The following is a 17,250-nucleotide window of genomic DNA, read 5'->3' as shown; positions in this document are numbered from 1 at the left end:
CAATTATAATAATAAAATAATACAAAATAATAAATAATAAAAGTTTGAAGTAGTGTGAGAATTACCAAATGTGACACAGAGACATGAAATGAGCAAATTCCACAGGGAAGATGGTGCTGATAGACTGGCTTGGGTCATCAAAAAGCTTCAATTTGTTAAAAAAAAAATGCAGTATCTGTGAAGTGTAATAAAGTGAAATACACAAAAGTGAAATATGTCTGTATTCAAACATCTCCCAGTCCAGTGTGAGTTCTTGGAATTATTTAGCTTATTATCTTTTTAAAAAAAATTTCATTCCAGTATAGTTAACATACAGTGCTATACTAGTTCAAGTGTACAATATAGTGATTCAACACTTTCATACAACACCTAGTGCTCATCATGACAAGTGCACTCCTTAATCTCCATCACCTATTTCACCCATCCTCTCACCTAACTCCCCTCCAGTAGCCATTAGTTTGTTCTCAATAGTAAGAGTCTGTTTCTTGACTTCTCTCTCTTTTCTCTTATTCATTTGTTTTATTAAATTCCACATATGAGTGAAATCATAAGGTATTTTTCTCTGACTTATTTCACTTAGCATTATAGCCTGTAGCTCCTCCATCCATGTTGTTACAAATGGCAAGATTTCATTATTTTTATGGCTGAATAATATTCCATTATATGTATATAATATATCACATCTTCTTTATCCATTCATCTATCAATGAACACTGGGTTGCTTCCATAACTTAGATATTATAAATAATGCTGCTATAAACACAGGGGTGCATGTATCCCTTTGAATTAGTGTTTTTACACTTAAGGGAGTAAATACCTAGTAGTGCAATTACTGGATCATAGGGTAGCTTTATTTTTAATTTTTTGAGGAAGCTCCATACTGTTTTTCACAATGCATGAAGGTTCCTTTTTCTCCCCATCCAGGCCAACATTTTTTATTTCTTGTATTATTGATTTTAGCCATTCTGACAGGTATGAGGTGATATCTCATTGTAGTTTTGATTTTCACTTTCCCTGATGATGAGTGATGTTGCGCATCTTTTTATGTAGCTTACACCTTAATGGCATTTGTTTTTCTTAATCTTTATACCTGAGCAGATTAGAATTCAACAAAGGACTCAAGGGGTACTCCTGTGCATATTTCTAGAGATTTTCTGTCCATAGATGTCTTTCCTATATCACAATTTGACTAGAAAATTACTGACACAAATATCTTCCAAACTTTTAGTCCTATAACCTCAATGCCATGTTCTGTGTGGAGTTCCCCTTCCTGCATTATAGTCCAGGAAGTTCCCCCAGATAGATAGCCAGGACAACCACCTTATTTTCATCTCTTTCTCTGAGAAATCACTGTTCTGCAGTACATGTTGCTCAATGTATGTATGAAAAATTATTTTAAATATTTTTGTCCAGTTCCCTAAATGTTTTCAATGAAAGAGTAAACCTATTCTCAGTGATTCAGTTATAGGTGGTGTTAGAAATGGTCTTCCAGTTCTCAACACTTAAGGTTGTCACACAATTATTTCCCAGTGTACATGATTTCTGATTTCTGTAATTCTTTTTTTTCCTTCCATATGTAATGTAACTCTTTTCTCTGGCTAACTTCAAGATTTTATTTTCCTTTGTTTTCAGCAAATTGAGTATGATACACAGACATATATACACACAATGGAATATTACTCAGCCATAAAAAAGAATGAAATCTTGTCATTTGCAACAACAGAGAAAAGCTTAGAGGGGATTATACTATGTGAAATAAATCAGACAAAGACAAATACCATGTGGTTTCACTGATATGTGGAATCTAAAAAACAAAACAAATGAACAAACAAACCAGAAACCAACTGTAAATACAGAGTACTGGTAGTTGAAAATTGCTAAAAACGTAAATTTTCAACCCACGAATAAAACTGTAATTATGTATGGTGATGGAAGTTAGACTTAATGGAGTAATCATGTCACAAAATATACAAATATCAAATTATTATGTTATATACCTAAAACTAATATAATGTTATAGGTTAATTATATATAAAGAAAAATAGAGGGGAAAAAAGCAGTGGAACTAAAAGAAAACTCTAAAAAATGAAAAATTATGTTTATAATGTGGTATGTGTTCAATATATATTTTTCTGATTAACTTATTAATTAATAATGGTATAAAGGTAGACGAATTGAAGCTCTTTTTAACACATATAAAAGTTATACTTTCTACTTCAAACACCTCCTGGAAAAACTTCATCTCCCCTGTTGCTATCCAAAAGGAAGATGAAAAATATATGTTCATTACTCAGATATTAAGAATTTCTTAGAATATAAAGGATTTAAGACAGCAAGATGTCAAGTGTTGGGTGACAGAATGAGGGTCAAGGGGAGCCCTCTGAGCATGAAGGAACTCTTTTCTGTCGACAGTGGTCAATAAAGTAGAGTAACCAGAAGATACAGTGAGATGACGTATTACACTAAGGACATCCTCGGATGTCAGACAACACTGGTTTTAAATCTCAGATCTTCTATTTATATATTTGTAAGATGTGGCATTTGGGCAAATTAATTAATCTTTCTAAACCTCAGTGTCTTTATCTGGAACATAGCAATAATAGTGACACCATTGCAAACTTGTTACAAGGATTAATTAGGATAAATGAAATAATATACATGAAAGAGCCTGAGAGATAAGAGGAGTTCACTATATGTTTGTTTAAAAGACACATATACTTACAAAAATGAATGTTATCTAGCAGGAAACAGTAACTGGAGCCAAACACACAACACAAGCCAAAACTCAGAAATCTAAGAGAGAGGTGCCAAACCAGAAGCTCTGATGCCAAGATTAAGAAGCAGTGGTGAAAGTTATGTAGCACCAGTCTGCCGGAACAGAATTGCCAAACTTTGGTTAATGAAGACAATGTGTCTCAAGGGAGTGATGAGGGGAGTCTATAAGGAATTCCAGTCAGGTCACCTCTAAGGAGCCTTTCAACACTTGTATTTTAGGATTTTCTGCTTTTGCTTAAATAGTTTTCTCCTCTAGCTCCCATTTCTAGCTCATGAGGCAGCATAGTAAAGTAATTCATCCCTGGGTCTTAGCAAACTCTCCTTCCACATCCCAGCATTGTGACTTTGGGGAAATTCTTGTAATGGACATTTACCATTTCAGCAAATTTTATTTATTACCTAAACTCCTTCTGCACATTTGGGATATTGTCTACCTCATAAATCTTGGTTGGAGCATAGCTTGATTCTTACCATAGAAGCTAAAGAGGCTGAATGCTTGCTTTTATAGCCTCCTCAGCAGACCGGACTTTAGCATTTGAATCTGCCAATCAGCAGCATCCACTATGGGCTTCAAATTAGCTCATAACCCAAAGACGCAGGGCCATGGAGAATCCTCTCCTTTGGAGGTTACCATTGCAAAATAACACTCCAGCTGCTGGTCTCTAGTGTCCTCTAATTGCTAGTTCTATTTTGGCAGTAGTAATGTTTTCCTTCATGAACTAATTTTCTAGGGTTGATCTTGGGTAATGTTTTTGGTGAGTGTCTTCTAAATCTGATTTTCCAATCAACCTGATGATTCTTTTAATAAATTCTTTTTTCTTAAATCGGACAAAGTCAGTTCCTTTTTTCTCCAAATTAGTACTGCAGCTAATATATCACTCTTTAACATCAGTTACATCACCTATAAAATGGGGACAATAGCAGTTCCTGCTAATAGGAAGCAGGAACTGCTATTGGCAAGTGATTCTCTGAAGGAAGCACATAAAATGCTTAAAGGGGGTTGCTGAAATACAGATTTTTCTTATTAAATGTTAGCCACTACTATTTAGTGTTTTATGCTTTACAGAGAAATTTTGCAAACACTATGCCATTGGAAGCTCACAAAATCACTCAAGGAAGATATTCATTTTACTAATTTGTGAACACAGGTCCATTAACATTAAGCATACAGAATGAACAAAACTAGATGTACTGAAAAAATCACTGGGCAATACTACCATTAAGATGGCTTATGAAACAGCAGCAACATATGGCGTCCGAGTAGGAGAGGGTATGGGTACGGGCTCATGAACTCTAATGTTTAAAGGCCCAGTAAAGATGAGATGTTTGCAAGCAATACTAAAAATAAAAGAATAAATCAATACTAATAGGAAAAAGAATAACGGAAAAAAATTAAGGTTGGTCAAAAAAAAAAAAACCCAGAAGAAAGTCTTTTCCTAAAAAAGAGGGGTTAATTATTCTCCTGCTTCAAATTCTTGTCCATCTTCCTACTGAAGAAAAAAAAAATACGCAGGGTGGGAAGTAAAGACATGGTGGGAGGAATATGAATGGGATGGTCTGGTAAAAGAGGAAAATAAACAGTGCTGATGCAGGAATGAGCAGAAGCATCTTGTTTGGCAGTTTCTACTAGCGTATCCCATGGTTCAATATCCGGTGCCAGAGAGGGTGGAGCCAGGGCAGGTGGAGCCTGGACCTAATGTGCAAGAAGGAACCCAATTTCATGCAATATCATGGAAAGGACACACCTACAGGAAGTTCTAGGCAAGTTGTCATACTTGAAGTCAAAGGAAAAACTTATTCAGAATCCTAGTTCCCGAACCTTTCAGTATATGATATTGATTTGTTGTTCTTTTGTATCAGGCATTGCACCCAAATTAGACAATGACACTTAAGAAACACATTTGGTTAATAGCTAAGCAGATTAAGAGTTAAGACGGGGCTCACACATAGTATGGACCTGGCACAAAAAAAGAGGAATCTAATGATAAAAACAACACCAACAACAAACCCAGCTATAGGTACAGGACCAAGGAATATAGCAAGTTAGGTGAGAACCAGGGCCACAATGGAGACATTGCTAAGAAGCACAGGAGAATTAGGCTCTTCATGAGCTCAGAGAGATTGTATTCCTGGGCCTGCAGGGAGCAGTTTCAGGGACCCCAGGTGAGGAGGCTGGTAGAGGGAAGGGAAGGGAGGAAAAGGAAGAAAAGAGGAAGTTGGTAAGATAAAGAAGGAAAACACGGAGAGTAGGAGAACCGGAGGAAGATAATAGGGGGAAGGAAACAAGAAGGGAAGAAAAGCAGAAAGTGAAAGTGGGGGAGAGAACAAGAAGAAATGAGAAAAAAGATCTCCATGTTAAAACAGGAAGATATGAGTGAATTACAGGGAGAAGGAGGGTGTTAGAAAGAACGTTTGAAATGTATGTAAAATATAACTCAATTATCTAAGATCAGCCATAACACAGGAAGAAAAAAAAATCACATCAGGTTGTAACTGCTATAGTACCAAATAGTTACATTTAATGCATTTATAAACAGATATCTTTTGGCAAGTGAATCAAAAAGGCCTCCACAAGACATGCAATTCTGGGCTTCAATCCATTCATTCTGTGAATTAATTGACTTTATTTGAACTCTACTGTTTTCAGTTGGAGAATTCACTGTGAACATGTTGTACATCTCTCAGATATCAAATAGCAAATGCATTGCAGCCAGATTCTGAAACAGAGCCAGAAATTGTTTATTAATCAGACAAGAGTTTCTCTGTGATTAGGAAAGACAACCAAGAGATAAATAAATAAAATAAACAGCTAAACTCTTTGAAATGTCTTCCACATTTCTCCTTTCACTTGGGAAGCGCAGACTTCACTGGAAAACAAGCAATTATACTCACTAGGAGAAGGAGGTAGTTTATGACACCTGCTTTTAAAGCAGTGTCTTTTTAAAACCTCACTTCTAATCTTTTTTCTATATCTCACTCACATCATCATTTGCCAGCAATAGAGTCACACATCCAGTTTTTTCCTTCTCTTACAGCATAAAACATATTACAACTTAATCTTTTCCTGCATATAAAACGTTTCTTTGAGTTAACAAGCCCAGGGAATGTATGTTCTGGCTAATTTCTAAAATGATTGCATTTTAAAAGGTTAACGCACATAGTGTTCTAAACAGGATTCATGGAAGCTAGCAAAAAAATAATAGACACAGTAATTACTCTGGGTCCCTGACAGATGGAAGGGGAGGAAAGGGGAGGAAAGGAGAGGAAAGAGGAAGAAAAGGGAAGAAAGAAGGGAGAGAGGGAGGGAGGGAGGGAAGAAAGAAGAAAGAAAGAAAGAAAGAGAAAGAAAGAAAGAAAGAAAGAAAGAAAGAAAGAAAGAAAGAAAGAAGAAAGAAAGAGAAAGAAAGAAAGAAAGAAAGAAAGAAAGAAAGAAGAAAGAAAGAAAGAAAGAAAGATTCACACTCCCATGAGAGGCTGAGAAACAGCCTTAGCCAAATGACAGGGCTGATCTGGTCCACACACCAGTGCTACTGGAACTGTGATCAATATTATCTGTGAATGTTCCCTCTACTTTATTTTTTTTACTTCAATATCTTTCCTTATTTCTTCATCTCACTTCCATGACCTACCTATCCATGGACTAGGCAACATAGCACAGAGTGTCAGCCTTCAGAACACAGCAGTCTTTAGAAGATGCACTAAGGGAAGTGCCCCCAGGCACAGAGGAAGAGAGCAGCAAACAGGTACTGGTTAAGCCTGGATTACAACTCCAGGGGAACTCCTCATTAGTAGCTCTCCAAGAAAATTATTTGGAAATCACATGCAGGGGCTCATATCTCAACTTTCTTCTAGGTACACACTGGTGCAAAGTAACGAAGTTTCAAGGAAATATTAGCTCATAGGGGAAGTGCTCACCTTGGCAGCACAAATACTAAAAATTAGCTCAGAGGGGAAAATAATGACCCAATAATAGCAGTAGCAGCAGAATAGATGAAACAAATAGAGCAATAATTTTTAAAGTATAATTAAATATTCACAGAGAGGAAAAGAAGCGTAATGGGAAAACAAACCACACACAAGTATGAAAAACGATCACTTGGATTTATTGGTTATAAAAACATGATTGCTAAAGTAAAGAACTCAATGAATGGAAAGGCTAAATAACAGAATATGGAATCAAAAGTGATTGGGTTGACAAGAAAATCCAGTCAAAGAATTATCCCAGAAGGTATTAAGAAATTTTAAATAAAAAGAAAAAAAGTTAAGTGATACAGAAGAGAGATGTAGATGTATCAACATTTAGTGGCAATACCATCAAATGAGAGGAATAAGAGAAATAAATGAGAGAAATAAAAGGAAAGAAAAACATACTTGAAGAACAATGACCAATAATTTGCCAAAATAAAAAGATTCGCAATTTTTCAAAGTAAAATGGATTATAGAGTTTTACAAAGAATAGATTTTTAAATGTCTAGGTATGTTAAAAAGAATATCCAAAATACCCAGTTCCCAAAGAGCACAAAGAAATGAATTCCAGAGGGTAAAGCAATTTGCCTAAAACAGGAGAGGAGCCAAATTAATATTAAAATTTTTAATACCTATATTGGGTATGAGAAAATAACATGACATTTTTACTTTGAAGAACAAGGACTTGAAATAAACTTTATATCCTGCTGAATTATCATTTATATATAAGGATGAACATTAAACAACTTTTGAACCTGCAGAAGATATGATCTTTGTAAAGGGAATTATGATAAAGAAGAGGAAGGAGGGGGAAAAGAAAGAAAGAGAGGGGTAAGAGAAGGAGGAAAGAAAAAGCAAAAAAAAAAAAAAAGGAAAAGAAAGGCAGGAAAAGAAAATATGCCCATTAGGAAATATAAATAATAGAATAGAAATAAGTCTTATTATTTATAATAATGAAAAGAGCTTCAGCTAACTAATCCAATGATAGAGATTTTCAGAATAGTTTTGTAATCCAACAAGATTTTGAATGTAAGAAATAGATTTAAACATTACTCAGCCATAAAAAAAATGAAATCTTGCCATTTGCAAAGATATAGATGGACCTAGAGAGTATAATTCTGAGTGTAATAAGTCAGAGAAAGACAGCATAAAATTTCACTCAAGTGTGGAACTTAAGAAACTGTAAAACAAACAAGGGGAGAAGAAAGAGAGAGATGCAAATCAAGAAACAGATTCTTAACTATAGAGAACAAATTGAGGATTACCAGAGGGAAGGTGGGGGGAGGATGGAGATTAAGGAATGCATTTTTGTTGTGATGAGAACAAGTATTGTATGGAAGTGTTGAGTTACTATATTTTACACCTAAAACTGATATTATACAGTACATTAACTAACTGGAATTTAAATAAAAACTTACTAAATAAATAAACAAATTGAGTAGAAACAAATCAGTTGAAAGTAAATAGAAATTCATACCAAGCAAATGCTGAAGAGCATAATGCTTGAGTATCAAATTTAAGAAGATAAATAGTATATTATCATAAATAAATTACAAAAAGATAACTTATAATCCTATATACTTAATAATTAAAATAATACTACTGTAATATAAATAATTATAAAAGAATAACTTTAAAATTTATTGATCCTAATAATTAAAATACTATTAAGTAACCCATGACTTCAAAGTAAGTCAGAAGGAAACAGTTAAAATTCAGAGCTGAAAACCCATATAAAAACCACATAACAAATATTTGTGAGACACAACTGTAGAAGTATTTAAAAGGAAAATTTTAGTTCTGAATAAACTTATTAAAAAATAAGGAAGACTCGGGGCAGCAGGGTGGCTCAGTGAAGCAGCCAACTCTTGATTTCAGCTCAGGTTATGATCTCAGGGTCCTCAGCTCTGCGCTCCTGGGGGAGAGAAATTCTCCCTCCCTCTGACCCTCCCCCCACTTCCATGCTTGCTCCTCCCCCCCTCTAAAATAAATAAATCTTTAAAAAAATACCAAAAACAAAGCATTTGATAATAAGCTAAAAGAGCACAGCTCTATAGCAAAAATAATAATTACTGTAATTTATTTCAAAGTGGGCAAAGGACTTGAACAGATATTTCTCTAAAGCAGACATACAGTTGGCCAACAAATATATGAAAAGATACTCCACATCACTAATTATCAGGGAAATGCAAGTTAAACCACATTGAAATAGCATCTTGCAACTGTTAGGATGGCCATTACTTCTAAAAGAGAAAAACTAAGTTTGACAAAGATGTGAAGAGATTGGAACCTTTGTGAGCTATTATTGGGGATATAAAATGCTGCAGTCACTATGGAAAACAGTAAAAAGCTGTTTCAAAAAACTGAAAATGGAACTACCACATGATCTAGCAGTCCCACTTCTAGGTATTTATCCAAAAGAATTGAAAACAGAAGCTTGAGATATTTGCACTTCCATGTTCATTGCAGCATTATTCATAATAGCCAACAGGTGGAGACAATATAGATGTCCATCAGGGATAAATGGGTAAGAAAAATGTAATATAGGGATGCCTGGGTGGCTCGGTGGTTGAGCGTCTGCCTTTGGCTCAGGTAGTGATCCCGGGTCCTGGGATCAAGTCTCACACTGAGATCCCCAGTGAGCCTGCTTCTCCCTCTGCCTATGTCTCTGCCTCTCTCTCTGTCTCTCATGAATAAAAACTTTTTTACCAATGTCATATAAACATATAATGAAGTATTCTTCAGTCTTAAAAAAAGAAATTCTGTCATAGGCTATACCATGGATGAACCATGTAGACATTACCCTACCTGAAAAAAAAAAGCCAGTCACAGAAGAACAAATATTGCATTATTCCACTTATATAAGGTATCTAAAGCAGTCAGATTCATAGAAGCAGTTAATACCATGGTGATTGCCAAAGGATGGGGGAGGGCAAAGGAGAATTGCTGCTCAATGAGTAATGAGTATAGTCTCACTCATACAAGATGAAAACATTCTAGAAATCTGTAATATTGTGAATATTGAAATCAATATGCATATAGTTAACAGTACTGTACAATTAAAAACTATGTTTAAAAGGGTAGACATCATGCTACCTCTTTTTACCACAGTAAAATAAAAGCAGCTGGAAAAAGAGTATTAACAGAAAGAAACAAGAAAGAAATAATAAAAAATAGAAATAAGTGAAAAGAAAGAGATAAACAGCAAACCATAATCTGTTTTTTTAAGATTAGTAATATAGATAAATCTCTACTAAGAACAAACTTAAAAACAAAGAAAAACTACATATAGATGCACGTGCATCCCACACATGCACAGAAGGAAAAAAGAGAAATACAGATATAACAGAGATTTTTATAAAACAACAAGACTTCTGAGGACCTATAGAAAATTCATATGTTTCTAGAAAAATATAACATGTCCAAGCTGGCACATGCGAAATTAGAAAATTTTAATGTATAACATTAAAAAATGATTAATTTTTAAAAATGAAATAGTAACCAAAAACCTTTGCTCACCTAAAAAGCCACAGCATAGACAGATTTTCAGATGAATTCTACTAAATTTTCAAGAAATAGATATTCCAATCTAAGCAAGTTTATTTTTTAAGAATAGGAAAAGAGATTAAAAAAAACCCTATTCATCTTGTGAAGCTAATATATACTTGATACCAAAATCAGATGGCAAGATGAGAAAATAAAAATATAAGCCAATTTTAATTTTAAAAATAGATTCAATGTCCACACAAAAATCTGCATGGAAATGTTTTTAGCAACTTTATTCATAATTGCCAAAACTTCGAAGCAACCCAGATGTCCTTCAATAGGTGAATGGTAAACACACTGCACTGATTCAGACAACGGAATACTAGTCAGTGATAGAAAAGAAAAGCTATGAGGCTATGCAAGACCACCAATGAATCTTTCATGCATATTGTTACATGAAAGGAGTCAATCTAAAATACTTCATACTTTATGATTTCATTTTTATGACACTTTGAGAAAGGCAGAATGATAGACAGAAAGCAAATCAGTGGCTACCAGGGATTTGCAGAGGGGAAGGGTTGATTAGGTGAAGCACAGGGATTTAGGGCAGTGAAGTTCTTCTGTATAGTGCTCTAGTGGGGGATTCATGACAGTAGGCATTTGTCAAAACCCATAGCCCTTAACAGTGATGAAAGTACACTAAATGATATTTACTGATCTATAAATATCTCCATTTCAAACACATAAACAATATGTATATTTTCAAGGGTTTATTAGTACTTACTTTATTCCAGTCACTAATTTTACACTATAGGCATATTAACCTATTTATTCATCAAGTAACCATATATAAATTAAGCAGCTGAAGCACGGAGAGGCTAAACAGCTTGCCCAAAGTCCCACTGTTGTGTGAGGAGTGGATCCCAGGTTCTAATGCCTGTATTTTTACACAGAATGCTAGAGGGCCTCTTGTGGGGCAGATGGTTTAGAAGGGCATACATCAAATATACCATCTGTGTGGCAATTTTGGAGAGGGAAGATGCAGAGGTAGGGAAAGAGATGAAGGGAGAAAGTATTAAAATATAACACAAAAAGGGCACCTTCTGAGACTGATGATGAGATGAACCAGTCTGAGGAAGATTAACTTAAATCTATGCATCTGATGCTTTTTTAAAAAGTGCTGACATTACCCAGGAAATTCTGATTGCTCTTCTATCTTAGATAACCACGCATTTTAGATACATGGTTTTTACTAAATTAGCAACTTTGTAGATGAGAAATATGTAGCCCCAAAGATTCAGGACTACTTGCCTAGAACATCTATCTAAAGGACAACTGGATCCCTAACTCTGGAGACCTACTCAACACTTGCTTAGACTATAGCACCAAACCATATATTCCTAATTTGTGCTCCAATTTATTGACTGGAATTTCTCCCAATTGGACCATTTCTCCCAAGTGAAGATCAATTTACTGTCTAGCACTTAGCTTCTATCCCCTCCCCCCACCCCTAGCATACATGTCTCTTCCCAAAACCCTTTTCCTACTCTGTTTTGCCTCTCAGCTCTGGCACATAAGTCCCATGAGACATATACTTAGACTTGTAGATACTAACCAGTATCTACACATCCTCCTGTCCATGAATTTATTCACTCAACAGACACTGACTCCCCACAATGTGCCAGCCACCAAGACAGAAGGAAAAGTTAGACACTAACTCTAAGGATTAGAAGCTCACAGCTCAAGAAGAAAGAACAACATACAAATAAATAAGTGCAGTTAAATGAAACCTAACTCATTGGATTATTACTGGAGTTAAATGAAATAATGTACATAAATAACTCAATGTGTTTATAAGAAGTACTGTCGCTAGTCTTTAATAGCTATATCAACTTCCATTGAGCTTTCCCCCAAATAGGCATCAATTTAATTATGGGTCATTTATTCATTCAGCAATGTCAGGCACTGTGAAAGGTGCTTGGGCAAAGTCAGCTAACTAGGCAATCAAAAGCTCTACTCCTGTTTCCAAAGTATTGAGACATTTTTCATTGAGAAGTGACAGCATGACCAGAGATCAGATCTCCCATCCTCTCATGCTTCTAGATGAGGTCATGTGGATTTATTACAGTAACCTTAGCCACATAGCAAAGAGATCCCAACATTTCAGAGACTTAACACAATAAAATGTATTTTGCTTCCCCTACAATAAAATGAAAATAGTCATAGTGGGTGAAATGGGACACATTCTAAATGGTCATCCAGAGACCTAGGCCCCTTTGCTTTGGGGCCCTGCCATGTCCCAGGGCCTTATCATCACAGGAAGGGAAACAAGAGGGTGAAAAATGATGCCCACTTTTAACTACCATGGCCTTCATGTGATATACATCACTTCCATTCATATTACATTAGTGAGAACCAGTAACATGGCTCTAGGCTTTGTGCAAGAGTGGATTTAATAGTACCTGTATGGACAGCTACCATCCAGTGACAAATCTATACAACTGAAGAAAAAGCATGAATTTGAATGGTACCATAGAACTAGTTCTAACCAATGAAATGTAAGAAGTACAGAGCATAACTCATGCACCAAAGTGGAGAAGTAGTCAGTGTACTTCCCCATCTTTTCCCTTATTCCAGGTCAGAGGACTTCAAGAAGTTCTGATTGCCAATTCACCACAAGGAAGAGAGACTTCCACTAGACAGGAATGCTGGTTTGAACTGTAATATGATCAAGAAATAAATTTCTTCCAAGTTCATCCACTAGCATATCGACATTTCTTTGCTATAACAGAGAATTGCCCAATTAATACAATACTATACTTATTAATAAAAAACTCTTAGTAAATGGCTTAGCACCTTGCATGGAGCAAAGGTAGAGCTCAATAAATACTATATACTTTCCTATTTGCAATTTCTTTAATGTCTTTTTGGGAATGTGTGATCCTCTTGCTTGTTAAATGACTTCTCACACATTTTCATTCCTCTCAAAGGCCCTCAGGATGTGGCTGTGGCCCTGCTGCTGCTCATACTAATGTGCAAAAGAACAGATATATCAGGTTCACATTTAGTGTCAGAAAAAAAAAAAAAAAAAACCTGGTACTTTCTCTACAGCACATTTTCCCACTTGCCTATTCATTTTTCAGACCTGTCCTTCTCAAGCTCTCTTCTATGATATGAAAAGCTATCCTGCTTTTGAATCCTAACAATTTAATTTAATCTACACAAGTGTTTCTTTAAATAAACATGAATATTTACCATTATAAAAGGCATGAATTATTGAAGCTTTTGAGAACAAATCTAATATGATTTGAAGCCTCCATAAAGGTAAAAGAGGCCAGATGCCATCTGTATTAGTCTGCTAGGTCTGCCATAACAAATACTATAGACTAGGTGAATTAAACAACATATATTTATTTTCTCACAGTTCTTAAGACTGGAAATCCAGGATCAAGAGAGTTGATCCTCTCCTGAGCCTTCTTTACTTAGCTTTGTTCTCAAATGGACTTTTCTCTATGCATGCTCCTGATATCTCTTTCTCTTCTCATAAGGACACCACTCCTCACCAGATTAGCACCCCACCCTGATGATTTCATTTAATCTTAATTACTTTCCTAAAGGCCCTATCTCTAAATAAAGTTACACTGGGGACTAGAGCATCAAAATATGAATTTGGGTAAGACACAATTCACTCCATAACATCATCCCTAGAGATACAATATCTTCATTCCCAAAGAACTCATCACTGTTTATGTAACACTTGTAGTTCTATCACAAAAATCAAATGTGATTATTGGAGAATGAGTCATCAAAATGGCAAAATAGGAGTTTTCTACTATCTTACCCCAAAAGAACACTGATTTTGACAATCACCTGTGGACAAGAGTGCCTTTGTGGAAGTCCAATAGTCCAGTTTTTAGTATACGTGCTGCCGAAGCAAGCATGAAGTCCAATAGCCCAACAGAGAAATTCTAGCATGCCACTGGAAAAAAAAAATCCATTATTGGATATATCGAAGAGGGAAGAGGAATTGTTTCATTTTGTCTGTGTCACCCCTCCCTCAAGGTGGCACAACTCAGTGCCAAAAGAGACCTTCTAGGCCCATGATTTCTCCCACAAAGACATGTGAGAATGTATGAATGAGTATCTGGCTTTGCGAGCTATGCAAGATGCTGCCAAAGACAGTCTTACCCAAGTCTTTCTTACCCAATCCAGTATACTTGGATATGCTGCACAATTGGGGGGAGGTGGGCAAGAAGTAGCTGGAGAACAACAGCCAGGGCCCTCAGAGGGCATCCAAGGGATGTAGTACTACTAACTGCATTGTAGACTCCATTAGGAAGTCTGCCCAGGAGCCAGTAGGGACATCTTACCTGTAGGTACCCCCAAATGGCTCATGGGTACCCCCAACACTCAGTGTGCCTCACCTACATACACCCCACCCCATGGTTGGATCCTTGTTTATGCCCCTGAGGGAAGCAGGACCAAGCCTTTGTAGATAGCTAGTGAGCATGCATAGAAAGCTGGCCTAATTCTGTAGGATTGGAAGAAAACACTCAAACTTGAGCATTTAGCACCATCCCAGGATAAGCAAATGGAAGGCTGTCAGCACCTGACCCTGTTCTGCAGGGTCAAGAGAATGCATACAATTTTAATAATTCCCCCACAAGAAAGAAAAAGAAGTATGGAGCAGCATATTGTAAAGGTTTGAGAAAGTCTTAGAATGCCTAGCAGGGTTGATGGAAGATATTTCTCTCCTGGTGTCAGTCAATAAAGACTAGAGGGGGTAACTCCTTCAAATGCAAAGAGAGCAATAAAGACTTCAAGGAACATGAAATATCAAAGAAATATGATATATCAAAGGAATATGATAGCTTTCCAGTGGCTAACTTTAAAGAAATGGAGATCTATGGTTTGCCTGAAAAAGAATTCAAAATAGTTGTTTTAAGAGAACTCAATGAGCTAAGAAAATCCAAAAATACAATTCCACAAAATCAAGAAAACAATACACAAACGAAACAAGAAGTTTAAAAGAGGGGCAGAAATCACAAAGAACAAAGCAGAAATTCTGGAGTTGAAGAATACAGTGAATGGAACCAAATACAATAGAGAGCATAATAAATATCAAACTGGATCAAGCACAACAAAAAAATCTGTGAGGTCAAAGAGAGATCACTTGAAATTAACCTGTCATAAGAGGACAAAGAAAAAAAATGAAAATGAATAAAGAAGGCCTAAGTAAACTATACAAAACCATGAAAAGAAACAATCTATGCATTTTTATAGTATCAGAAGAAAGGGAAATGGATAGAAATTGTATTTAAAGAAATAATGGCTAAAAATTTCACAAATCTGGGAGAGATTTGACATCCAAGTTCATGAAACTCATACACGCCCAAATAAATTCTACTTAAAGAGATCTTCCCCAAAACACATAGCAAAGCTGTCTGTTAGAAATGGAGAGAGAAAGACTTTCCCTGACAAACAAAAGCTGAGGGAATTCATTGATACTAGACCTGCCTTACAAGAAATGCTGAAAGAGGTTCTTCAGGCTGAAAATGAAAGAATGCTAATTAGTAACATGAAAACATATGAAAATATAAAACACACTGGTAAAGGTAAAAATAAGTAAAATCCAGAATACTCTAATACAACGATATAATGGTTAACCCCTTAACTCTAGTATAAAGAATGTATTTAGCACTAAAAAAAAATAAGCTATCAAATCATAAAAAAAAAAATATGGAGGAAACTTACATGAACTAAGGAAAAAAAAAACCAATCTGAAAAGCCTACATATTATATGATTCCAACAATATGACTATCTGGAAAAGGCAAAACTGTGGAGATAGTAAAAAGATCATTAGTTGCCTGGGGTTAAAAGGGAGGGAGAGATAAACAGGCAAAACCCAGCGGATTTTCAGAGCAATCAAACTGCTCTGTGTGATGCTGTGATGATGGATTCGTGTCACTGTAAATGTGTCAAATATATAGAATGTACAACACCAAAGGCAAACCCTAATGTAAACTTTGTGCTCTGGGTGGTAGTGGTACATCAATGTAGACTCATCAATTGTAACAAATGTACCACTGGGCCAGGAGGGGGAGGTGGGAGATGTGGACAATAGGGAAAGTTACGCATGTGATGGAGTAGGGGATATATAATCTTTATACTTAGTTCCCAGACCATTCTACTTAATAAACGAGATCTTTCTATAACAGAAATTGTGATTTTTAAAAAAACATTTTATTTATTTATTTGAGAGAGAGAGAGAGAGAGCACAAGCAGGGGGAGTGGCAAAGGGAGAAGGAGAAGCAGGATCCCCGCTGAGCAGGGAGCCCAATGCGGGCTCCATCCCAGGACTCTGGGATTTTGAGGGCAGACGCTTAACTGACTGAGCCACCTAGGCACGCCTGTTTTGTTTTGTTTTTTGACCTGAATTTTTTTTTAAGATTTTACTTATTTATTTATGAGAGACACAGAGAGAGAGAGAGAAACAGAGACATAAGCAGAGGGAGAAGAAGGCTCCATGCGGGGAGCCCGATGTGGGACTCGATCCTCAGGACTTCAGCATCACACCTGAGCCAGAAGGCAGACGCTTAACCGCTGAGCCACCCAGGCATCCCTTGACCTGAATTTTCTTACCTGTATATGCAGGTATAAGGAATATCAGTATCTCTCCTTCAAATAGGAACAATTGCCAGGTCATCCTAGATTACCAGGGAGAAAGGGCAAGTGCATTTACCAGCACTGAATACCAAGCAGGATGCTCAGTTTTATACAGATAGTAACTCACTTAACCATCAAAACCACTTTATGAAGAAATATTATTATCCTTATTTCGCAAATGAGAAAACTAAGTCTCAGAAATACTAAGTTACTTATTCAACATCACTCAACAGAAGGGAAGAGAATACCATTGCAGAAGGTTTATGGCCTTAGGGGTGAAGAAAACTAAAATTCTGTCAATTACTAGCTAAGAACTTGGGCAAATAACAGCTTTGTAGGAACTGATGAAATAACAT

General features: G+C 36.0%; 2 long non-coding RNA genes across 2 annotated transcripts in view; both read right to left on the bottom strand.

The window, feature by feature from the left end:
- The window catches only part of LOC121500311, a 211,313-nt gene that overhangs the window by 100,911 nt on the left and 93,152 nt on the right, over positions 1–17,250 (bottom strand). The gene's annotated exons all lie outside the window — the stretch shown is intronic.
- Positions 14,118–17,250, bottom strand: part of LOC121500312 — a 52,062-nt gene continuing 48,929 nt past the window's right edge. The window contains exon 3 of the long non-coding RNA XR_005990363.1: positions 14,118–14,206. This is a non-coding gene — a long non-coding RNA (uncharacterized LOC121500312). The remainder of the gene's footprint in view (positions 14,207–17,250) is intronic.

Source organism: Vulpes lagopus, chromosome 10 (genome assembly GCF_018345385.1).
Source record: "Vulpes lagopus strain Blue_001 chromosome 10, ASM1834538v1, whole genome shotgun sequence".
Taxonomy (NCBI): Eukaryota; Metazoa; Chordata; class Mammalia; order Carnivora; family Canidae; genus Vulpes; species Vulpes lagopus.
Note: the sequence above shows the minus strand (reverse complement) of the source record. Positions and strands in the feature narration are given on the sequence as shown.